The sequence below is a fragment of the Vigna unguiculata genome, chromosome 5, assembly GCF_004118075.2.
Source record: "Vigna unguiculata cultivar IT97K-499-35 chromosome 5, ASM411807v1, whole genome shotgun sequence".
Classification (NCBI taxonomy): domain Eukaryota; kingdom Viridiplantae; phylum Streptophyta; class Magnoliopsida; order Fabales; family Fabaceae; genus Vigna; species Vigna unguiculata.
Window position 1 is genome coordinate 39,669,573 of NC_040283.1, and position 26,662 is coordinate 39,696,234.

Here is a 26,662-nt window from a genome sequence, read left to right on the forward strand (position 1 = left end):
AGTCAAAACTAAATTGTAATTCTAATTAAAATCTAAATAAAATTTAATACAATCAAAATACAAACCAAAATAAAAAAAATACAAATTATTTATGTGTTGGATAAAAAAACAACCTAACATGACCCAAATGTAAAGCCCAACTTAAAAAAAATAAAAACACTTGTGTGACCCTTTTATCTGCGGGTTGGTAAGTCAACTCGACTCACCACGGGTTCAACCTGGATGAGCTAGGTTCTAAATGAGCCGGGTCAAAAATCAACCCGTATTGAAATTTATAAAAAAAATTTCAACCCAACCCGGCCCAAACCCGTGGTGAGCCAGGTTGGCGCGCGGGTTCCAACCCATTTTGACAGCTCTAATATCAATTCACCCATGTGACTTGTTCTAAATATTTAGTATAGATTTTAAAGTTAATTTAAAAATATTTCCAAAAATATTTGATAAAAATGTCAATTTTAATAAAAGTATTAGTATAAGATTTATACAAAAAATAAATTTTGTCTCAATTTAAAGAGAGAGAATATTGCTTCGTTTTTACAAAAAAAAGAAGAAGACTAAATTGAATCTAAAAAACAAATGTAAGGACCAAATTGATATTTTCTCTACGTGACACTGTCACATCTATGGATGTCAACAAGGCGGGTAAGGTACGGGTAGTAGCTCCCTCGTACCCTTCCCGCTGGATAAATATCTGTCACGTACCCGTATCCATATTCGTGCGGGTATCCGCATATATTTTTAATATCCACATGTACCCGTGAGTATTTACAAAAGAAATATTTAATATTTAATAAAAAAATTTAACCATGAATTCAAATAAAAATACAATGCATAACCTTTATAAATTTCAAACAAAGTGAAAATAACTCATTTAAATAGTGTTCAATGATAGTTTAGAAATAAATGTAGATTTTTTAAAACCAATTGATAAAAAATAACCAATTCAAAATCAATGTGTTAATGTTTTAATAATTTTTTTTAATTTAAATTAGAATATAGCGGGTATGGGTATCCACAAGTATGGATACTATGATACATGTATCCGCCCTATTAACATGCAGGTATAAAAAATACCCATACCGTAACTGTTACCTGCGGATATTCATTTTCAATATTTATTTCCTACCCATTACGGGTTTTATCAATAGATATTCGCAGGTACGAATTTTGTTAACATCTCTAGTCACATCACACTACTACTCTCATGTCACATTGGTTGTGCCACATTCCACAACTATAAAGTGACACATATAAACAAAAATTCTAAAAAACCACAAATTGATATGTGGTACTGACTTTAACATCGTTTGTGAAAAAACTAACGATGAGAGGACCGAATTGAGAAAAAAAAACTAGAGGATCAACTTGACACTTCTTAACAAAAACAATGACCAATGAAATAATTAAGCCAAATTACAAATTTCTTACATATTTTCAGAAAAAGTTATTAGAGATTTTCCTAAAATCATATTTGTTGTAATTAATATTTATAATTAATAACTTGATTAAATACCATATTAAATGTATTATTGTTCGAACTAGTAAATTATTTAATAACATATAACTTATTATATCATAAAATTATTCATTTGATAAATATAATTAATTTAATAAATAAGTTATGCTAAATTAAATTTAAAGTATATCGTAATTTAAATATTTTTAATTGAGTTTTTTTTTCTTCTTAATTTGGTGACATAATTAATATATTTCTTCATCATTTTGTTTTTTTCGTCTCAGTATTAAATAAATGCAAGAATTTGTAGTTAATATAAAATAATATCATCATCAATGAGTAATATAAATGATTACTCATTTTATAATAATAATAATATCAATAATATTTTATATTAACTAATAGACATCAAATTTTTTAATACTATAAAACGATAAAATAAGATGATTTAACAAGATAATAATTTTGTCACCTAATTAACAAAAACTATAAATTATAGAAATTCAATTAAAATATATGAAAAATGTTAACACCTACTAAACAGTGAAAATTTAATAGAGACTCACATGAAAATACCTAAATTGATAAAATTATAACTTTACTTAATTAAAACTCTAAGGTATAACTTTCTTAGTGAATTTCGAAAAAGGATGAATTAGAAGAGTTTGCTAAACTATATTTTCCTCTATCTTCACATGTCCTCAATCTTAAGGAACTTATACCTAATTTGATTGTAATAGTAAAATTTTTGAAAAACTTCATATTTTTATAATTTGTATTTTTCACTTAATTATGTTTCAAATAAAAATAATTGAAGAACAATTAGGTACAATAGTTTTATTAAGGTGAAGAAACTGAACATACCACACAGAATAACTCATTAATAAACTACTATATAAATGTAATTAGGGTTAAAATTGTGATAACTTTTCATGTTTATGAGTCTATAAATTTAAATTGAAACGAATACTTTCTTCACACAAATAAATAATAAGATATTAGAAACAAACTCGAGCTTTATTTTCACATCTCATTCAAATCATGAGATTAAGCTCTCTTTTGGTATTGTTTCTTCTATGGAATATAGCAATTACAAATGCTATATTTTTCACAAATCTAGAGAAGGGGAGTATTCACCCTAAAGCACCAAACTCCAATATTATCAAAGGTAATACAAGGTTTCATCAACTTTCCAAAGGAAATGTTCCATCTTCGCATTTTTCAGTTAACTCCAACAATGAATGTGTTGTCAAAGGTTATCAAAGTATAAGGTTTCATGAACTTTCCAAAGGACCTATTCCACCGGAAGGTACTTGAAATAACTCAAATCACCATGGTCAACGACCAGCTCATTCTTCAGCCAATACTAAAGAGTTCCATGAACTTTCTAAAGGAAATGTTTTATCTTCGCATTTTTCAGTTAACTCCAACAATGGACGTGTTATCAAAGGTTATCAAAGTATAAGGTTCCATGAACTTTGTAACATCCCGTCAGGATATTACTAATTTATAAATAAATAATTGGAATAAATAATACAACATATTTAATAATACCTCTTTTCCCAAAACGTGGGAAAATTTAAAGCTTTATTAATTGCTGATAAAAACTTAGAACGTCCATCATATAATAAAATCCAACGTTATTAAGTCACCCATCCGGGTTTACAAATTTTTCCAAAACAAAGTAATACAAGTAAAAGTTTCCCCAGATCAATCCCCTCTCCGCTCCTAAGCTGCACCTGAGTCACCTGCATCACCAGCATCTGCTCCCGTGTACCGCGTACACGATCATCGCCACACACACGCAGATAGGGTGAGCTTAGCAGATAAAGCACATATATATATATATATATATATACACAAAGCTATTACACATATATATAAATCAGTATTCCTAAACACATCATCACTTAAATTAACTTCCCACATTGACCAATATTTCTATTCTCTCAATTCAATCTCCAATACGTTTATTCGTGTTCTACTTCGTCTGCTAATTACTTCAAGGTGATTTGCTGCCATACCTATCGGCCACAACCGATAGAGCACGTGCGGGAATACATGCTACGGATCATACACCGCAACGCCAGGTAGAGTTCCCACATACAAACAAAGTCCGTATCGTCCCAAGACTACCAAACTCGTTAGCCAACAACTGAGGAGGGCAATCTATCTGGACCCATCCGTACTGGCCACAACCAGCACACTCATACCGGCCACACTCGCCAACCCGAGCCACAACTCAAGGGTTCCTCGTGTTCGTCCGCCATCCCGAGCCACAACTCAAGAGATGCTATTCCGAGCCACAACTCAAGGAATACCACGTGCTTAACCCCTATCCCGAGCCACAACTCAAGGGATACGTTCCGAGCCACAACTCAAGGAACTCCAGCAACCTCACCTCTAAAGCACTACCAGAAGCCTTGTAGAACACCCTATGAAGTCCAACAACTGGGACTTACAGCATCTAAACCGCCTAGCGGGGGACACGTACCGCTAGGCGCCACCACTTCCAGACCGCCTGGCGGGGGACACGTACCGCCAGGCGCCAAGCGCCTCAACCCACAAAGTCTGCAACCACCGCCTGGCGGGACAGTCTACACCGCCAGGCGGGCGCTGTTCCAGGAGCCACTGTTCGTGTCGCCGCCGCCTGGCGGAGCCTATCCAACCGCCAGGCGCTGTATCAGTACATCAGCACTCCACTTGAGTTCCCTGTCACGAGTTTTCATGGTTCACTGCTTCTAGCTCCCAATACGATTCTCACTATCTGACTCGTAACAAGTCCCCTGGACTTGACTATTCACAATGCTCTTTTTTTTTATAATCTTTTTTTTAATATAGCTCACTCTTTTCACCAAACAGCACTCATGCTCCTACCATACTCATCCTCTTTTCTTTCCCCCCCTTTTATAACCTACTTAGATACACAAGTGCATCTCACTATATTTTGTACTTGTTTCTACTATACCCAGATTACATTACCACCATCCAACAAGACCTCTCAAGGTCCAATGTTGTCCTCACCCAATTATAAGACTCATACCAAAACCTCAGTTTCTGTTATGCCTCGTCACCCTAATATACTCGCCCTCGCGCATCCTATCCACCATCTATATCAATCCATTCCATCAACTCTTATCCCTATGTCTCCGAACTTCAACCAGATGCACTCATTTTTTTTTTCACCAAGCTCCTACTGACACTCAACACTCGCTCAATCACAATAAGCCCTCCCTCTGCACTGTCACCTACGTCGCCTGGCGGCCAGCTTCGCGCCGCCAGGCGGTACATCAGTTCTGGGTTTTCTCAGAATTTCCAGCACACGAAGCCCAACTAGTTTTTCTTCCTTTACGAATCCTCATCACCCACAAATCCAAATACAATCACAGACCCAACAAATTTCAATATTTAATTACAATGACCCACTATTACTATAACCCTATTTCATAGTAACCTCTTTCAACCCATAAATTCTGATCTCATACAATCAACCCTAAACTCATAGGCACTGTTCCATCAATTTACGACTTCGATTACGCTACAATTCAATAAAACACATGTCAGATCACCCCCTAACATTTACCACTAACTTTTTATCCAGTCATACTCACCCTGAACCCAAACTATACCAAAAATCGCTAATACCAACTCGCGTCGCCTGGCGATTGATCATCACCGCCAGGCAATTCATACTAAAATTCCAGAAATTGGTGAAATCACATGCGTCGCCTGGCGGTCGGGTATGTACCGCCAGGCGGTTCCTTCCCAGGAACCCAGAAATGGCAGAAAACAACATGCACCGCCTAGCGGCTATGAACAGCCCGCCAGGCGGTTTCTGGAAAATTTCCAGAACTCCAGAAAACCAATAACAGCACGAAAATAATGCATCCAATTCGTATCACAAGCCATATAAAACATGTTCATACAAAAGGACTAACGTGAAAACTCCCCTAACCTGGTTCCTTAGCTTTCAACCTTGATATTTTGAGAAAACCTCCCTTGATCACCAACCCTCCTTGATTCCTTTCTATTCAGCCCCCCCTCAAGTCTCACTCCAACTCACAGAAGTTTCAGATTTTCGTGCTCTCTCTCTCTGGTATATTTTTCAGCTTGCCAAAACCCTTCTCCTTACCTCACTTTGGCCTTTTAAAGGTGTCCTAAAACTAGGTAATAATACAAAACGAACCTAAACTTAATGGTGATGTTTATTGCCATTCATGGACCCCCTTTATGATCCGTTTCCCAGCCTCTCTTCCCCCTCTTGGCTGCCATTTCTTTAGGGTTTACGTTAACCCTTCACCTTCATGCCAAAAACCAAAAATGACTAAAAAGTGTTCAATTGAAGTTCACCAAGATTTGAACCCCTCACCCTGCCAAAGCTAAATCAATACCAGACCACCAAGCCAATTCATATTTCATGCTAACCATTATAATTTAATTATCATATTATTTCACCACATGGTCGTGCTATATTAAAATAACGATGAATAATAACACAAAATGGCATACATAGGACTCAAACCTAAGTCCTCTCGCACAATCAAAGTGCTCTCAACCATATGAGCTAGCATTTTTCCACGTCATACCAATCATAATTTAATGTCATAATTATTACCCCTCCCATATTTATTAATTAATTATTTATTTAATTAATTAAATTCTACGGGTCTTACAAACTTTCTAAAGGACCTATTCCATCAGAAGGTAGTTCAAATAACTCAAATCATCATGGTCAGCCACCAGCTCATCCTTCAGCTAATACTAAAGGGTTCCATGAACTTTCTAAAGGAAATGTTCCACCTTCGCATTTTTCAGTTAACTCCAACAATAAGTGTGTTGTCAAAGGTTATCAAAGTATAAGGTTCCATGAACTTCCCAAAGGACCTATTCCACCGGAAGGTAGTTCAAATAACTCAAATCATCATGGTTAGCCACCAACTCATCCTTCATCCAATACTAAAATGGTTCCATGAATTTTCTAAAAGAAATGTTCTAGTTTTGGAAGGTTCAAATAAATGACATAATAAGTCATTGTTCAATGTTTAGCAATCTTCAAGATCATGAACTTTCACCACATTTATCATGAACTTTGAAATAAATGTCATTGTTCAAATAAATGACATGTTAAGAATACTTGAAGCACAATCACATTTCATATTATGAGTGTTTTAATTTTTTCCAATTCAAATTATCCAAATAGAAATATCCCTAGTTTTAACATCTTTCAATAATAAAGTTTATCATTTTGATTTTAATACTTCGTTTATTCACTATTGCATATCAAATATTCAAATTAAAATATATTTTAAATGTCTGTTTACTTCAATTTTTTAAATTCTAATAAATATCTTTTTTATACACTAGTAAAAATTATAATATATCACTTGATCAAAATCACGCAAAGAACAAATATTAAACTAATAATAATAAGATTTTAACATAGATCTTTTATCTTTTAAAATTCAATATACGTTGGTGATAAAAACATTCATGAAAATTACATTAAATTTTTATATTATAGTAAATAAAATTTATTTATACAATTATAATGACAAAATTACAGTATGATTATAATGAGTTAGGAAATAAAAAATAATTATATAAAATATATCAAAATAGTATTCTATATGATAAAAATAAACATATAAAAATATTAAAAGATTATCAAATGTATGTCTTAGAAACAATTTGAGAGACTATTGAATGAAATTGCACACAGGAAAACAAATGTATAATTAAGGTACATAAGATGAAAAATACCTTATAGATCAGAAAACTTTCCAAATATAAACATAGTCAATAATTGAAAAATAACGAAAATTGTTTTAGCGAAACAAAAATGGTTCTTCAAATGAAACAAAAATTAATAATAATAGAGTAAAGAATATAAATTTTTTATGTTAACTAGTAAAAGAAAGGTTTATGCTATTAAATACTTAGATTGAGAGTTTTATTGAAGATGCGAATGAATTTAATGATGAACCAAACAATTAGAAGAAATATAGAAAGTGTGTAGTAATATATATATATATATATATATATATATATATATATATATATATATATATATATATATATATATAATTAATTAATTAATTGTTGAATATTTTAATAATTTAAGCAGGGACAGAGATATGACAGAGACGGATATTATGGCGAGTATGGAGACAGGGCGGATGTCTACATCCCAAACCCATCCCCATACCCAATTGAAAAGTCGAAGATTCTCTATACCCATATCCATACCTAGTCAATGCGAGAATTTTCCGTCAAAATGAGAACGGTTCGGACAATACCCATTGATACAAGTTTATTTGCCATCTCCAGCTGCAATGACTCCCAAACTTTAAAAATTGTATGTATGTAAATATTCTATGGTAATAAAATATGTCATTTAATATTAATAAATAATAAAATATAAAATTAAATATTATAAAAAATAAAAAATAATTTTTTTCTCAAAATAATAATTTTCAAAGGATTTTTTTTTTAACTTTATCGGAACATATTTTCCTAAACAGACCTGTTACAGTATTATTTCTCCTTATGGACTTATTCGATTTGCTCTTTTTTTTTCTTCTAGAATGGCGAGGAAAAATAAAAATAAAAAATTTAAATTATGGAAAAATAATTTTAAATAATTAATTAAAAGTATCGAGTTCAAATTTTAATTACTTTAAAAAAGAAATAAAATAAAAAATAATTTATGATTGAGAATATTATATCAACAATACCAATAATTTATTATTAATTCTTACACAAATAAATATATTATAATTGAGAATATTTATGAACAATACCGATAACAACAAGGAAATATGTTGTAAATTTAAACTTATTTTTGTTTATCATTATATTTTTCTAGGAACTAATAAAAAATTTATTATCTATTATCTATTATTTATTATAATATAATTTATTATCTATTATTATTTATTATTATAATATAAGAATTATAATAAGAAAAAAAGATATTAGAAAATTTATTTTCTTATCGATTTTATTTTTTTGACAAGTATTTTAAAAGATAGTTTTTTAGTCATTTCACATTGTTAGTTTTTTATTTATTTATAATTATTTGGCTGTTACATGTGCATAGAATTTTTAACATTTTTATTCATTTACTTTATCTTTAAATTCATATTTCCTAAAAATGAAAATATATATCTATACTATTTTTTTCATTATTAATTTTATTCTTTTATAATTTCTAATTAATTCTTCCTTTAATAAATTCTTAAATAATAACTTATATTTAAAATAGTAACTATTTTATTTATTATTTTTAATTTTATTCTTTTTGTGATTTCTAATTACTTGATCATTTAATAAAATTAATTTTAGAAATAAATATATTTTATTTGTATTTCTTAAAATAATATTTTTTTCTGAAATAATATATATTTATCAATATATTATTTACCATCTATTATATATTATTTATTATTTATTATCTATCTATTATCTATTATAACATAAGAAAAGGAGATACTACTCAATTATCTATTATATTATAACATAAGAAAATGAGATACTAGTAAACCTACTTTATTATCCATTTTATTTTTTTAACAAATGTTTCAAAATTTAGTTTTTTAGTCATTTGGCTTGTTAAAGTTTTTTATTTATATTTCTTTTGCTGATACATGTATATAGAAATTATTTGACATTTTTATCTCTTTATTTTATTTTAAAATTGATTTGGCCTGAAAATAAAAATATATTTCTATAAAAAGTTTTTCATTATTTATTTTATCCTTTTATAACTTCTGATTAACGGGTCATTTAAGAAATTGTTAAAATAAGTAACTTACACTTTAGGTACTATTTTTTTATTTTTAATTTATCCTTTTATAATTTCTAATTAATTGCTTATCTAATCTATTTTCCATTATCAATATAAACAAAAAGATACTAAGAAATTTATTTTATTATCCATTTTATTATTTTGACAAATTATCCAATAGTTAATTTTTTAGTCATTTGAGATTGTTAATTATTTTTATTTATATTTATTTTGTTGAAATGTGTGCATTGAAGATATTTTACATTTTTATCCATTTATGTTATTTTAAACTTATTTGTCTTGAAAATTAAAAATATATTTTCATACAATTTTTTTCATTATTAGTTTTATCCTTTTAAAATTTATAATTAACTGATCATTTAATAAATGTTAAATAATAACTTATATTTAAAATATTAATTTTTTTATACTATTTTTTTAATTTTTAATTTTATCCTGTTATAATTTCTAATTAATTGGTTATTTAATCTATTATATATTATCTATATAAGAAATTCTAATATTATAATATAGGAAATGTTATATATTATATGAAATATTATATAATATAAAAAAATAAGATACTAGAAAAATTACTTTATTACTCATTTTATTTTTTTGACAAGTGTCATAAAAATTAATTTTTTAGTAATTTGAAATTGTTAATTATTTTATTTATAATTATTATAATTATTATATAAGAAAAGAACATACCAGGAAATATATTTTATTACCCATTTTATTTATTTCACAAGTATCTCAAAAGTTAGTTTTTTTGGTTATTTGGCATTGTTAATTTTTTATTTATAATTAGGATTAAATATGTTTTGTTCGTTGGCTTTCAATAAAATTTGAATTAGTCTCTTTCACGTACACAAACATACAATATACTTTCTTTTCCATAAGAAGTTTTTCTCTTTCTCGCTCTTTTCCTTCTGCTTTCATTACAAATACTTTAAAGTTCAATATGGTATCAGACGTACCCCTTTAAATCCTCTTTCTTTCCTTTCTTGGTTTTCTTTACCCTATCTTTCCTCTTCTTTCTTACACCATGACTGAATCAACCTAACCAACCTGTGAATCAACCCAACCAACCCCTCTACCCAGTTACCTTACCTTATACAATGAAAACCCTGCAACCCCTCTTGTATCTCCTGTCTTAGAAGATTCAAACTATCATTCTTGGTCACGATCGATGCTTACTACCTTGAATGCCAAGAACAAGGTTGAATTTGTTCTTGGAACTGCTCCTCGACCTGCCACCACAGAATCCACATATGCTTTATGGACCCGTTGCAACAATATGGGGATTTCTTGGCTTGTCCATTCAGTATCCCTCTCCATTCGTCCCAGTATCTTATGGATGGATAATGCTGCCACTATCTGGAACGACCTACAACACAGATTCTCTCAAGGTGATCGATCACGCATTTCAACTCTCCAAATGGATGTTGCAACCCTTTGCCAAGGTGACCTATCTGTTTCTGACTATTTCACAAAACTTCGTATCATATGGGATGAATTAGATAACTTCCGACCCGACCCCATATGCACATGCAAACCCAAATGCTCTTGCATTCTTTCTTCTGTTCTTTCTCTCCGTAAGTCTGAAGACCAGTCTATGCAATTTTTACGTGGCCTCAATGACAATTTTCACAACATCTAGACTCACATGTTACTGCTTGAACCTCTACCTCCTGTCACAAAGATTTTCTCCTCTGTCATCCAACAAGAACGCCAATTTGCTGCTGGATCTTTCACTGCGTCTGTTCGACACACACATCAATCTCCATCTACATCATCCAATGCATCACCTAACACTGGAACCAATACTGTTCTTGCTACATCTTCCAATACTTGCAATTACTGCAAACGCCCTGGCCATAATGAATCTGCTTGCTTCCGCAAAAATGGTTTTCCCAACCAAGATTGTAAATCCTCTAAAACAAAAATCATCAGGAAAATATGCACCTACTGCAATAGATTGGGTCATACCATTGATATATGTTTCAAAAAACATGGCTATCCTCCCGGACATAAACTTCACTCTGGGAAATCACCTCAAGCTCATCACGTCACCTCCTAAGAAACAACTTCTGTTTCCTCAAATTCTACTGACAGTGGTGATATCCGACTTACTCCTGAACAATTTCAACTTCTTTCAGATCTTTTTCAAAAATCAGCTACAGTTACGCCCACTGCACAAGTAAACCAAGTTGGATCTATCTCTTCCACTCATTCAATGGCTGGTAATGTCCACAACATGACTCTTGCTAATTCTTGGATCATTGACTCCGGAGCTACAGATCATATATGTACATCTTTACATCATTTCATTTCTTATAAACGCATCACCCCCATCTATATCAATCTTCCTAATAGTTCCACTGTTTCTGCACACTATACTGGCACGGTTGCTTTTCACACTAACTTTCACTTACTTGATGTTCTTTATGTCCCTCAATTCTCTTTCAATCTTCTTTCTGTTTCTAAAATTGTTAACTCTCATCACTTTGATCTCACTTTTTCTTCTTCTGGCTGTATGATACAGGATGTGAAAACCAAAGAGAAGATTGGTTTAGTTAAAGTTCATGTTGGTTTATATGTACTGACCCCTGCGGCTTTTACTTCTTCTCATTCTTTATGTAATACTACACCTACTACTCTATGGCACTCCAGCTTAGGCCATCCCTCCAATGAAAGATTATGTTTGTTACATAAAAAATATTCTTACATTGTTGCTAAAAATCCCGACACTTGTGATGTTTGTCATAGATCAAAACAAAGAAAACTCCTTTTTCCCCTTAGCACATATCGCACTTTAAAACCTTTTGATCTCATGCATATTGACATTTGGGGACCATGTTCTACATCCATAAATGGTTTTAAATATTTTCTTACTATCGTTGATGGTTGTACACGTTATACTTGGCTCATTCATATAATTGCTAAATCTGAAACTCGAAAACATGTTTCTGACTTTGTTACCTACATCCATACTCAATTTCAAACTATTATTAAAGTTATTCGAACAGACAATGGTTCTGAATTTCTTATGCATGCTTTTTACACTAAATATGGCATTATTCACCAAACTTCATGCACTTATACTCCTGAACAAAACGGTATTGTGGAACGCAAACACCAACATATTCTTAATGTCACTCGTGCTCTCCTTTTCCAAGCTCACTTACCTCATAATTTTTGGTGCTTTGCAGCTCAACATGTTGTTTTATTAATCAATTGCATACCAACACCTTTGCTTAAAAATGACACTCCTTACAAACGCTTATATGGTTCTCTATATGATCTTTCTCTGCTTCGCATATTTGGTTGTTTATGCTATATATCCACCCATTCTGTAAAACGCACAAAACTTGACAGTAGAGCTATTTCAGGAATCTTTTTGGGTTTGAAACCCCACACTAAAGGCTATTTGTTTCTTAATTTAAACACTCACCAAATTGATATATCACGTCATGTCATTTTTCATGAAAACACATTTCCTTATTCTGTCATCACTCATAACTCACCTGATCACAATTCCCTTTCCCTTCCCACCCCTGCACATTACATGCATGATTTCACTGTCCTTGATCAAACTACACGTACACATGTTGATGATACTCCACATTGCCCCTCTACTACACCTACCACGGATAATGCTTCTGTTTTACCTGACATCGTTCCACCATTTGCTACTGCCCCAAATTCCACTACCATCACTGATCCACCACGACGGTCTAACAGACAACGAAATGTCCCTTCTTATCTTAATGATTTCCTAACACACACTACTGTTAGATACCCCATTACTCAATACTTAAATTATAGTCAACTTTCTCCCTCTTTTAAACATATTATATTGTTTATATCTTCCACTAATACACCACATAGTTACACCCATGCTTCAAAGGATCCTCGATGGGTTCAAGCAATACAGGATGAATTACAAGCCTTAGCAGATAACAACACACGGGTTCTCACAGATTTACCACCTGGAAAAACTGTCATTGGCTGCCGCTGGGTGTACAAGGTTAAACATCATTCTGATGGATCCATTAAACGCTTCAAAGCCCGACTGGTTGCCAAAGGATACAACCAGTTTGAGGGACTCAATTTTCTCGACACCTTCGCACCCGTTGCCAAGCTCACCACTCTTCGCCTATTACTTGCCCTTGCCACATCTCAACACTGGATAATATAACAACTTGATGTAAACAACGCTTTTCTCCACGGTGATCTTCACGAGGAGGTCTATATGAAACTTCCCCCGGGTTTTCATTCCCCTCATCCCTCCAAAGTCTGCAAATTGCAACGTTCCCTCTATGGTCTCAAACAAGCAGGGCGCCAATGGTATGCCAAGCTCTCTTCCTTTCTTTTATCTAACAATTACATATGTTCCTCTGCTGATCACTCCTTATTTCTCAACCATACTAATCAATCTCTTACTGCTATCCTTGTCTATATCGATGACGTTATGCTCACGGGAAATAACGCTCAAGAAATCACCCGCATCACTACTCTGCTTCACTCACACTTCCGCATTAAAAACCTCGGTGATCTTACCTATTTTCTAGGTTTTGAAATTGCACGCAACTCCACTGGTCTTCACCTCAGTCAACGCAAGTATACCCTTGATCTGCTTCATGAAACAGGCATGCTGAATAGTGCACCTGCTCCTACTCCAATGGCCCAAACATCTCGCCTACAACCTGATGGCCACCTCCTTGATGATAATGTTGCTTCCTCCTTCAGAAGACTCATAGGCCGTCTGATCTATCTCACCAACACCCGTCCTGATATCGCTTTTGCTGTGAACAATCTCAGCCAGTTTGTTTATGCTCCTACCACCTCTCATCAACAAGCTGCACAACGTATCCTCCGCTATTTAAAAGGTACTCCTGGTCAGGGCCTCTTCTTCCACACCAACACATATCTTCATCTTAAGGCTTATAGTGACTCTGATTGGGCATCTTGTCCTTCAACACGCAAATCTGTAATCGGCTTCTCTATCTATCTTGGACATTCCCTCATATCATGGAAATCCAAGAAGCAACAAACCATCTCCCGCAGCAGCTCTGAAGCTGAATATCGTGCCCTCGCTTCCACTACGTGTGAAATTCAGTGGTTGACCTACATTCTTCAGGACTTCAAGCTTCCTTTCACACTTCCTGCAACCCTTTATTGCGACAACCACTCTGCTATTCAAATCGCCTCCAACCAAGTATATCATGAACGAACAAAGCACATCGAAATTGATTGCCACCTTATACGCGAGAAGATCAATCATGGCTTGATTAAACTCCTCCCTATCTCCTCCTCCTCCCAAGCTGCAGACATTTTTACTAAGCCTCTACCCCCACAAACCTTCCATATACATCATTCCAAGCTGGGAATGAAAAACATCTATTCCCAGCTTGAGGGGGGCTGATAATATACCCATATTTGTAACGTTCAGCTCCCGCTCTTACCCCTAGCTTTCTGTGTTTTGGTAGTTAGGTTTCTGTTATCAGTAGTTTTTCTTATATATATATGTACTTGTATAGTTTCTTTCACGTACACAAACATACAATATACTTTCTTTTTTCATAAGAAGTTTTTCTCTTTCTTTCTCTTTCCCTTTTGCTTTCATTATAGATACTGTAAAGTTCAATACAAAATTTGATTAAAATGGCTAAATTTACACATTTATAGAGTTTGAAACTAAATTAGGCTAAAATTTCAGAAAGAGAAAAAAACATATTTAACCTTTATATTTATTATAATATAAAAAAAAAAATACTTTATTATCCATTTTATTTTGTTGACAAATTAATTTTCTAATCATTTGACATTGTTAATTTTTTTATTGATATTTATTTTGTCGTGCTTCGAAGTTATTTTACACTTTTATCCATTGATTTTATTTTAAATTAATTTATCCTAAAATTATAATGAAATAATAAAAGATACTGTTAAGTTTACTTTATTACCCATTTTATTTTTTTAACTGTGTCACAAAAATTAACTTTTTAGTATTGTTATTTTTTTATTTATATTTATTTTATTGAAACATGTGCATCCAAGTTATTTTATATTTTTATCCATTTATTTTATTTTTAAACTAGTTTGTCCTAAAAAGAAAATATATTTCTATACATTTTTATTATTATTGATTTTATCCTTCTATAAATTATCATTCATTGGTCATTTGATAAATGATTAAAGAATAATTTATATTTAAAATATTAATTTTTCTATAATGTTCTGTTCATTTTTAATTTTTTCTTTTTATAAATTCTAATTAATTGGTCATTCAATATATCATCTATTTTATATATATATATATATATATATATATATATATATATATATATATATATATATATATATAAAAGGAACAATATAAGAAATATAAGAAAAGAAGATACTAGGAAATTTAATTTATCATCATTTTATTTTTTGACAATTGTCCCAAAGGTTAATTTTGTAATTTTATTCATTTTTAATTTGTTTTTATTTATAATTTTTTTGCTTAAACATAAGCAATGAAGTTATTTTACATTTTTATCCATTTATATTATTTTTAAACTTATGTGTCTTGAAAATGAAAATATATTATTTTACAATTTTTTTAATTTATCTTTTTATAATTTCTAATTAATTGATCATTTAATAAATTGTTAATGAATAACTTATATTTAAAGTATTAAATTTTGTATATTATTTTTTTCATTTTTAATTTTCTCCTTTTATAATTTTTAATTAATTGGTCACTTAATAAATTATTATATAATAATTTATATTTAAGTTAGTAATTTTTTATATTATTATTTTTATTTTTATTTTATGATTTCTAATTACTTGATTTTCTAACAAAATTAAATTTAGAAGAAATATGTATTTTTTATTTCTAAAAATAATATTATTTCCAAAAATAATCCATATTTATTAATATATTATAATATAGAAAAGGGTTTTAGTATGATTTTAAAATGATTATCTATTATAATATAAAAAAAGAAGATATTAAGAAATTTACTACCCGTTTTATTTTTTTTACTACTGGCTCAAAAATTAATTTTTAATCATTCTACATTGTTAATTTTTTTATTTATATTTATTATAATTATAATATAAGAAAAAAATACTAGGAAATTTATTTTAGTATCAATTTTATTTGTTTGACAAATGTTTCAAAAGTTAGTTTCTTTTGTAGTGTGACATTGCTAATTTTTTATTTTATTTATTTGACTTTATTATAATATAAGAAAAGAAGATACTCAGAAATTTACTTTATTACTTTTTTTTTACAAATGTCCCAAAATTAGTATTTTATTCATTTGCCATTTAATTATCTTTTTTTATATTCATTTTGCCGAAACTTGTGCATTGAAGTTATTTTACATGTTTATCCATGTATTTTATTTTAAGGTGATTTGTCCCAAAATCTATTACATATTAAAAACAAATATTATCAAAATTACTATATCTATTATATATTATATTAAGAAAAAAAAATACTAGCAAAATTACTACATTATCCATCTTTTTCTATTAAAAAATGTCAAAAATTAGTTTTTTCATCATTTTAAAACTCTGGTACAAAAGAACCCGGGTTCAAATCCTACCAAAGTCAATTTAATTTAATTTTTTTATTTATTTATGATTTCAACTATAGTATTAATTATAAGTAATATTATTATTTGTAATATTTTATTAGTATTACTATTTTTAATTATTAATAGTAATATTATTATAAATATTATTTGTAGTAATAGTAGTAAAATTATAAGCAATATTAGTATTATTACAATAATAATAAGTAATATTATTATTTGTAATATTTTTATAAGTATTATTATTTGTAATTATTAATAATAATATTATTATTATAAAGATTATTTGTAGTAATAGTAGTAAAATTATAAGAAATATTAGTATTATTACAATAATAATAAGCAATACTATTATTTGTAATATTTTTAGGATTAAATATGTTTTTGGTCCTTCAACTTTTAGTGAAATTGAAATTAATCCCTCTTGAAAACCTTGAAATGTGTTTAAAACGTGAAATAAACTTAATAAAATGTACTTAAAAGGACTAAATCCACACATTTATAAAGTTGAGAGACTAAATTGGTTCAAGATTTTCAAAAGGGACTAATTTGAACCAATTTCAATCTTCACTAAAAGTTGAATAACCAAAAACATATTTAACCCATATTTTTATAAGTATTATTATTTGTAATTATTAATAATATTATTATTATAAATATTAGTAGTAATAGTAGTAAAATTATAAGCAATATTAGTATTATAATAATAATAATAAGTAATATTTTTATTTGTAATTATTAATAATATTATTATTATAAATGTTATTTGTTGTGATAGTAGTAAAATTATAAACAATACTAGTATTATTACAATAATAATAAGTAATATTATTATTTGTAATTATTAATAATATTATTATTATTATAAATATTATTTGTAGTGATAGTAGTAAAATTATAAGCAGGGTCAGCTCAAGAATAAAGCAAGTGAAACACTCCCTCTAGATTTCAAGGTAAAGAAGGTCTCAAAAAAAAAATTACTACTAAGAGTCATTTTTTTAAGGTTTTGGTATATTACATTTCCTCAATATTTTTAATCTCATGTTGTCCTTGTGTACTAATTTTTTCATCATCATTATTGTTAGTATGTTTTTCTTTCTATTTGTGTTGTTGTTATTTTTATTCTATTTTGGATTTATATTATAATTAGAAATGTGTTTCTTTTATCCAATTTTGTTTTTTGATACTTTTCAATTTACGAGTTTCGAGTGTTTTTTTTTTTGCATATATCTTGCCGAGAAACTGAATTTTTCTCCAAAACTATTAATTAGATTGCGGTTTAGTCTTTTAGTGGATAATAGATTAATTGGAGTATAATTCAAATTTGGGTTTTTTGTAGAAAAATAAGTCAAGTTTAGGGAAAAAATATATACTATGAGTTGAGAAGACTAATAATTTTTTTTAATTATTATCATTGATGATTAATCTTAAAATAAACTACTCTGCAGGTTTATGAAAAAGTTGAGACTTGAGAACGAAAAAGAGACTTGAGACTAGGGATATCAAAAAATTTGTACACGTGGGTATCCACGGATAAAACCTGCAACGGGTAGGAAATGAATATTGTAAATGGATATCCGCAGGTAATGGGTATTTTGAACGGGGTATCATAATATTTGTACCCGTACCCGCTATACTCTAATTTAAATTAAAAAATAATAAAAACATGATTAAAATATTAACATATTGATTTCGAATGAGTTGTTTTTTTACCAATTAGATTAAAAATAGATTCATTTCTGTAAACTGTGATTCAACACATTTAAATGGGTTATTTGGACTTTGTTTAAAATTTATGAATGTTATGTATTATATTTTATTTAAATTTATGATTAAAATATGTTGTTAAATATTTGTTTTTATTTTTTTGTAAATACTCACGGATACCCGTAGATATTCATGGATATTAAAAAATTATGCGGGAACCCGCATAACGGATACCCAACGATATGGGTACAGGTACGAGGTGGATATTTATCCACCGAGTAGGGTACGGGGAAGCTATTAGTCGTACCCTACCCACCCCGTTGACATCTCTACTTGAGACTTCAAGATACTACAAGTCTACTATCGAGTTTATTTCTTGACAACTAAAACGTTTTAATTCATTTGTTTTATATATTTATCTTTAGTAATATTTTATATATTATAACTTTTTATTTCACAAAAAATATAGATATGTGAACTAACAAATTTGAATTAGACTATTCAAATATTCTAAAGAAGAATTGACGCTTTAATTGCATCACAAACATGAGCTATGAATAAATTTGAACAAATTAAAATATATGAAGATATTTTTGGTTTTTGATTTAGTGTTGGAAGTTAAAGACACTAGATTATATATCTTTGAAAGAAAAATGCTTAAAACTTAAAAAATCTTTAAAACATGATCATTTGTTGGATATCGATAGATTTGATTTATTTTCATAATTAAATATCTTAAGGAAAATTATAAGTTTGGAAAATGATAAACCAATTGACATTCTTAGTTATATAAAAATAATAATTTTTTTTCCAAATGCATATATAGCTTATAGAATAATCTTAACAATTTCAGTGTAAGAGTCAATAGTTACTTTAGTCGAAAGGAAGGAGGTTCTCAAAGACTTATTTAAGATCAACAATGTCTAAAGAAACATTAAGTAGATTAGCCCTATTATATAGAAATGAAATGTTAAATAAAATTAATTATGACACTTTAATAAATAATTTTTCATAAAGAAAAAACCCAAAAAACAAATTTTAAATAAAAGGCTTTACTTTTTAAATTTTCTTTACGCCTCCCAAACCGTTGAATGACCCTGATTATAAGCAATATTAGTATTATTACAATAATAATAGTAAGTAATATTATTATTTGTAATATTTTTATAAGTATTATTATATGTAATTATTAATAATATTATTATAAATGTTCTTTATAACGATAGTAGTAAAATTATTAATAATTATTAAATTATTAATATAATTAGTATCATATCTAATTTAAAAAAATTGGCATTCCAAAAATATTATATTATTAACAACTATTACTATTATTATTAAGGTTAAATTATTCTTTTGCTCCCTCTATTTGTCATGAAATTTCATTTTAGTCCTCAAGTTTTTTGTTTCTCAATTTGGTCCACATTTTCTTAAAAATGACTCAATTTGGTCCTCATCGTTAACTTTGACCAGATGATGTTAAGTCAACGCCACGTGTCAAATTATGTTTTTTTGAATTTTTTAATATTTTTTTTAATATTTTAAAAAAAAATTAAAATTTTTTATTTTTGACACGTGTCACTTCATCGTTGTGCCACTTGTCAAAGTGACTCAATTTGGTCCCTATATTTGTTTTTAGTTTCAATTTAGTCCCAATTTTTGTAAAAATGAAGTAATATTGTCGTCCTTAGATTGAGACTCAATTTAATCTTTGTATACAACTTATGATGATATTCTTAATAAAATTGACGTTTTTATTAAATATTTGTAGAAATATTTTTAAATAATTTTTTTTTAGTTTTATTATTAAACAAAATTAAACCTCAAACTTAATTTCAAAAGTTAACAATTTTGTCATCATATATAAAGGCATCAAGTGTATCATATTATACAAACTTAGTAAAAATTAAAAATCAAATAACTTGTCATACATAAGTTTAGGAACTAAATTTCAAGTTCAAAACAAAATCAAAGTCTAATGTTTTTGTGTAGAATTTAAAGTTAATTTAAAATATTTATAGAAATATTTAATAAAAACATTAATTTTAGTAAGAATATCACCATAAAATTTATAAAAAAGTAAATTTAGTGTCAATTTAATGAAAGACAATATTGCTTCATTTTTACAAAAATTGAGACTAAATTGAAACTAAAAACAAATATAGAGACCAAATTGAGTCACTTTGACACGTGGCATAATTGTGAAGTGACACGTGTCAAAAATAAAAAAAATTTAAAAAATTTAAAAAATTTAAAAAAAAATATTAAAAAATATTAAAAATATTAAAAAAAACAGAAATTGACACGTGGCATTGACTTTAACACCGTTTGGTCAAAGTTAACGGTGATGACCAAATTGAGTCATTTTTAAGAAAATGAAGACCAAATTGAGACAACAAAAAATTTGAGGAGCAAACTGAAATTTCATAACAAATAGAGGGATCAAAAGACTAATTTAACCTATCATTAATTATCATAAACACAGGCGCGATACGCTATCGCGCTTGTGTGTATGTATTTTTTATTTTTTAAATATGAATAATATTATATTAGTAGATGATATTAATGTAATGTTATTAAGTTAATATATAAAGTAAATTTATATTTATTAAAAATAAAATAAAATGAATAGAGAGAATAATTGTTCATGAATAAAAAAAAGAAAAAAAGATAAACAGTTTTATAGAAATTAGGTAAAAGTAACTGTTGATTTGAAAAAAATTAATAAATAATTATATTGTAGAGGATGTAATTAGTATTATGAAATTAGACAAAAAAAAGGGAATCTTCTTTATATATTGTTATAGATATTATTTTTATTATTATTAAAAATATAATTGTTATTATTATTATTATTATCATTAATAATATAAACAATAATTATTTTATTTTTATATTATTATTATTACTACTAATAAGAACTATAATTATTATTGTTTTTATTATTATGGTTAGATACAAATTTTATTTTTACTTATTATGTACCACCATATTTCAACTATTTGTCTTTTTTATTTGTTTTGTTATTCTTTTGTCTTTACAATTGAACAATTATTTTAATTCAAACAAATAGTTACTAAAATTAGTAAAATAATAAACTGAAAAAAAAATTTTTATAAATAATTATTTAAATTTAAAATATAATCTTAAGAGGATAAAATTGAAAAAAACAAAAAAAGACACCTAAGATGTTGATCTCTTTCTATAAGTAGTTTTTTTTTTTTTTTTTTATTATTATTATTATTATTATTATTATCACTTCACGATATTATTATAGTGGTGTTACTATTATCATTATTATTATTTTTATTTTTATTATAGTTAGACACACATTTTACTTTTATTTACTACGTGATCATATCTCAATTACTTGTACTTTTTATTTTTTATGTTAATTTTATCTCTATATATGTGTAATTAATTGAATGAAAAAAATAGTTACTAAAATCGGTAAAATGACTAAACTTACAACTTTTTTTTATTATGAATAATTATTTAAATTTAAAAATAATAATTAAAATAAGATAAAATTGTAAAAATAAAAAAGGACACAAAAGACGTATATCTCTTTATATATGTACTTGTTGTATTATTATTATTATTATTTTTATCACTACAGGATATTATTATAATAATAATAATATTATTATTATTATAGTTAGACACATGTTATTTTTATTTGTATCGATGCTGATATATCTTTATATATAATTATAAATTATTATGGTTAAAATTAGTCTCAGAATTAGCATTAACAATATTATTATTATCATTAGTTTGTTATTATTGGTATCATTATTATTTTTATTATTGTTGTTATTACTATTCATAGTTGCGTTATTATTAGAGGTGTTTTTTTTTAATTATAAAAAACGTTATTATACTAATTACTTTTGTTAAATATATTTTTAATCTTTTAAAAATTTTATAATTTATAATTTATATTAATATTATTATTATTAGTATTTTTAATGGTTAAATAAATATAATAACAATTATATTATTATTCTAAAAATATTTGAAATAAAAACATAAAAAAACAGTGCATGAATGAGTCACATGCTATTGTAATTATTTCGTAAAATCAATTAACTGCACGGTATTGTGATATAAATTTTATTTATTATATTTAAAACTGTAATTATTATCATCACTTAGATTTACTACTTCATTACTTTAATAATAGCATGTACAACAATATAACCTAATTTCCATGATATTTATTATTTTTATTTTTTATATTATTAATTTTATTATTAATAATAATAATAATAATAATAATAATTATTATTATTATTATTATTATTATCAACTCTAACTAGGGATGATAAAAATACATGCGTCCGCGGGTATCCGTGGATAAAATTTGTTGTAGGTAGTTAGTATCTGCGGAGAGAATGTAGCAGGTATTTTAATACCCGCTTATAAATGGGTCGGGTGCGAGTATCATACTACCCGTACCCGCGGATACCTGTTATCCGCAAAAATAAAAATAAAAATAAAAATTACATTTTGTTAGCTTAAATTAAATTTATATTTTATTTTATTTTATTTATAATTATATATATATATATATATATATATATATATATATAATACTAGCGAATATGCGGATATTCACGGGTACCCATGGATTTTAAAAAATTCGTAGATATTTTTTAAGCGGGTACCCAACGGGTAAACGGGCGGGTAATGAGTGAATTTTTTTTGTCGAGTTGTGAGTAGGTACTATCTGTACCCGACCCAACTCGTTGTCATTTCCAACTCTAACTATAATTATAATTGTACGAACAACATAGATTTTCTTTGAAAAATAGGAATAACACAATAGAAATAATTGTAGTTAAATAATGATAATAATACTTATAGTTGATAGTAATAATGATCATAATAATTATAGTTGATAACAATAATGATAATAATGATAGCATAGAATTGCTAGAATTCAAACAAGACATATGTGTGGGGGGCGGGTGTGAACATGATTTGTGCCAAGCTGAATGTGTTAAATGTCTCACACTTAGTTGATTAGATTATTAGGCCATGTCTGGTGTGTGTGTGTGTGTGTGTGTGTGTTAAATTGTTGTTTTGTTGTCTCACTAGTCGATTAGAATACTAATCTAGTCAACTAGATTAGTTCTAGAACATGAAATTGAGTTCTGTCATAATCTAGTTGATTAGTTAAATAACCTAATCAACTAGGTACTTCCCAACAGCAGCTCATTCATATAGTCAAATCACTGCACCAGTTTGGGGAATTTTTTTCAACCAAAAGAAAGAAGAAAGGGAGCTGAATATTTTCTTGGAGCAGATTCTACAACAGTGCTTAAGTGTTTATCAAGAATGATCATCAAGATCCAATGAAGAGGGTGTAATATTGAAACCAAAGTTGTGTATTGAATCAGGTGTTAATGTTCCATGACTGCTACTATTTTTTCATTAGTTTTTGTGGTTTCTTGAATCTAAAATTTTGTCTTTTATCACTGTGATTGTGGTAGTTGTTTGTAATTACTTGGAGCATTACAGTTATTGCATTTCTTGAAGGGGTGTTTCAAGAAGTGTGATTTTAGAGTTTAGGAATTGTATAGGGGTTTCTTGTATTCCTTCTCTTATTATTATAGTGGAATTTCTAGTGAGGAAAGTTAGAGACTGGATGTAGATTCAATTGAATCAAACCAGTATAAGTCTTGTTGTCTTTTGTGCTTTGCTTACATTCTCTTTTAATCTTTTCTAAGTATAAAGGTTAAACAATATGTGATGTGATCCCAACAAGGCTTATAGTTTGGGCCAACGCCTAGGCCCAAATCATGCTTAAGGCCCAATCCATGGCCTACATGCATCTCAAGCCCAAAGCCCACCAAGAGGCCCAATAACAAGGAACATTCTAAAAAAGATTCAAATGGGCTTGCCTCAAAATGGACAAACTTCTTATGAGCTTCAATTTCTCTTTTCATGGACCAAAGAAGATGTGAAGATATGAAGAGATTGCATGATTGAGCATTAAAATAGCCTTTTAGATTGGGCCCATTGTTTAGGTCTTGCTTTCATAAATAGTAGGCTAAATAAATTTGTTCATTAGATTTTAATTGGGCTAATCCAAGCCCAATAAAGAACATTGGCCAAGGCATTCTCCTTACCACATGAAAGGAGTGGCTTATAGCTTGCAAAGGAGTGCCATGCCACTTGTCACGCATCCAACCCATCATACGCATCCAAGGGCCAAGAAAGAGACTTTTTCTCCAAGCTTGCATCTCATTTCAAATGTAATTTCATGTGTATGTGCATTAATGACCTTCTCTTCTATAAAAGAGAGTCCTAGAGCACTTTGTAGAGTTTACTCTTAAATTGCTAATATAATGCTTGTGTTGAAATCACTCCACTCTTCTATTATTTTGAGAGCACCTAAGCTAGAGGTTTTCAACATTTCCTCTAGCCACCTTCCACTAGTCTAGTTTCTAGTTTAGTCTCCTTTCACCACTCCAAATTCCATTGTTACAAGAGTCGTAAACACTTGTTTCCATTCCCAATTCCACTGCCTATGGAGTCTCAACCAGCCACCACACCTTGAAGCTCCATTAATATGCATTCTTAAACTCCTCTTGTCAATTGGTTAAAGATTTCATAGAAACTAGTTTTCAAGTATAAGACCAAATCAAAAGTTTGAGAAACCAATTCACTGACAATTAGCACCAGAGTTGGTTAGTCGAATACATAATCGACTAGATCCTGACAGATGGCCAATATTTTAAAAACATTTTCTAAAGGGACTTCAATCAATAGACCACCTTTATTTACTAGAGATAACTATCTTTTTTGGAAAATAAGAATGAAAATCATTTTAGAATCCATTGACATGAGTGTTTGGGATGCTATTGTAAATGGACCATATAGTCCTATGCATACCATTAACAATGTGTAGTTGAGAAAGACTTCAATTTGTGGACTGGGGATGAGAACAAGAGTGCAGTATAATGCTAGAGCTAGATACATCATCTCCTCAGCACTCACCATGGAGGAATTCTACAAAGTTTCTACATGTAAGAATGCAAAAGAAATGTGGGAAACCTTGGAGAAAGCTCAATAGAGCATTAAAGAACTTGACCATAAGAATTCAGAAAGCAAAAACAGTAGTAAAGATATCAACACATGCTTCATGATTGATGTTGAGTCTCAAGAAAGCAAGATAAGTACTTCTAATTCTAATATTCAAGCAAAGTATGATGAACTTCTTGATACATTTGAAGAATTACATAAAGAAGCAAATGAACTTAATTGTTTAAACAAAAAGCTTAAGATGGACTATCAAGAGTTGGAAAATAGATTGAATCAATTAGAAGAGGAAAATAATAATTTGGATTTTGATTTGAAAATTTTGAACATCATTCATAAAACATCCTCTTGTAATTGTAACTCAACCTTGCAAGTAGAAAATTTTGATTGTAAAGATTGCAAGAACTTTAAAAACAGAGTTGAATTTCTTGAGGAAACTCTTACAAAGTTTACAATGGAAAAATCCAATTTGGATACTCTTCTTAATTCTAAAAAGTGTGTAATGGATGAATATGGATATTCCTTTTCAAAGAAACAAAAGTCTTTCAAAAATATTTTCTTTCATCCTAAAAAGGCATTCAATACAACTTTTATATCTTGATTCTATTGTTTAAAGAATGGTCATACATCAAATTCTTGTTATTTCAAAAAATGTTGGTGTTCCAAGTGGAAAATATTGTTGGTTGCCTAAAAACACCATATATGTTGCTAACATAAAGGAGCCAACTACAAAGTGGGTACCTAAATGTATTTTACTTGTTTTTGCAGGGTTTATGAAAAGCCTAATGAGTAATGTGATATTCCTTTTGGGCCATATAAGTAAAGATAAGTTTGAATCGTTCCCTGCTTCAATAATGATGTGAGTAAAACAACTTTTGACACTTTTTTATGATGTTTCTTAGGACATAAAAATTAATCTTTTACTACCAAAAGCGTTTCTACAAATACAAATTGTATTGTTGCATCTATGTGGCTATTCTTCAACATTTTAATGAATTAGGCATGCTTGATTTTACATTTACAACATAAAAATATGCATCAGATTTTCCCATTCTGCACTAA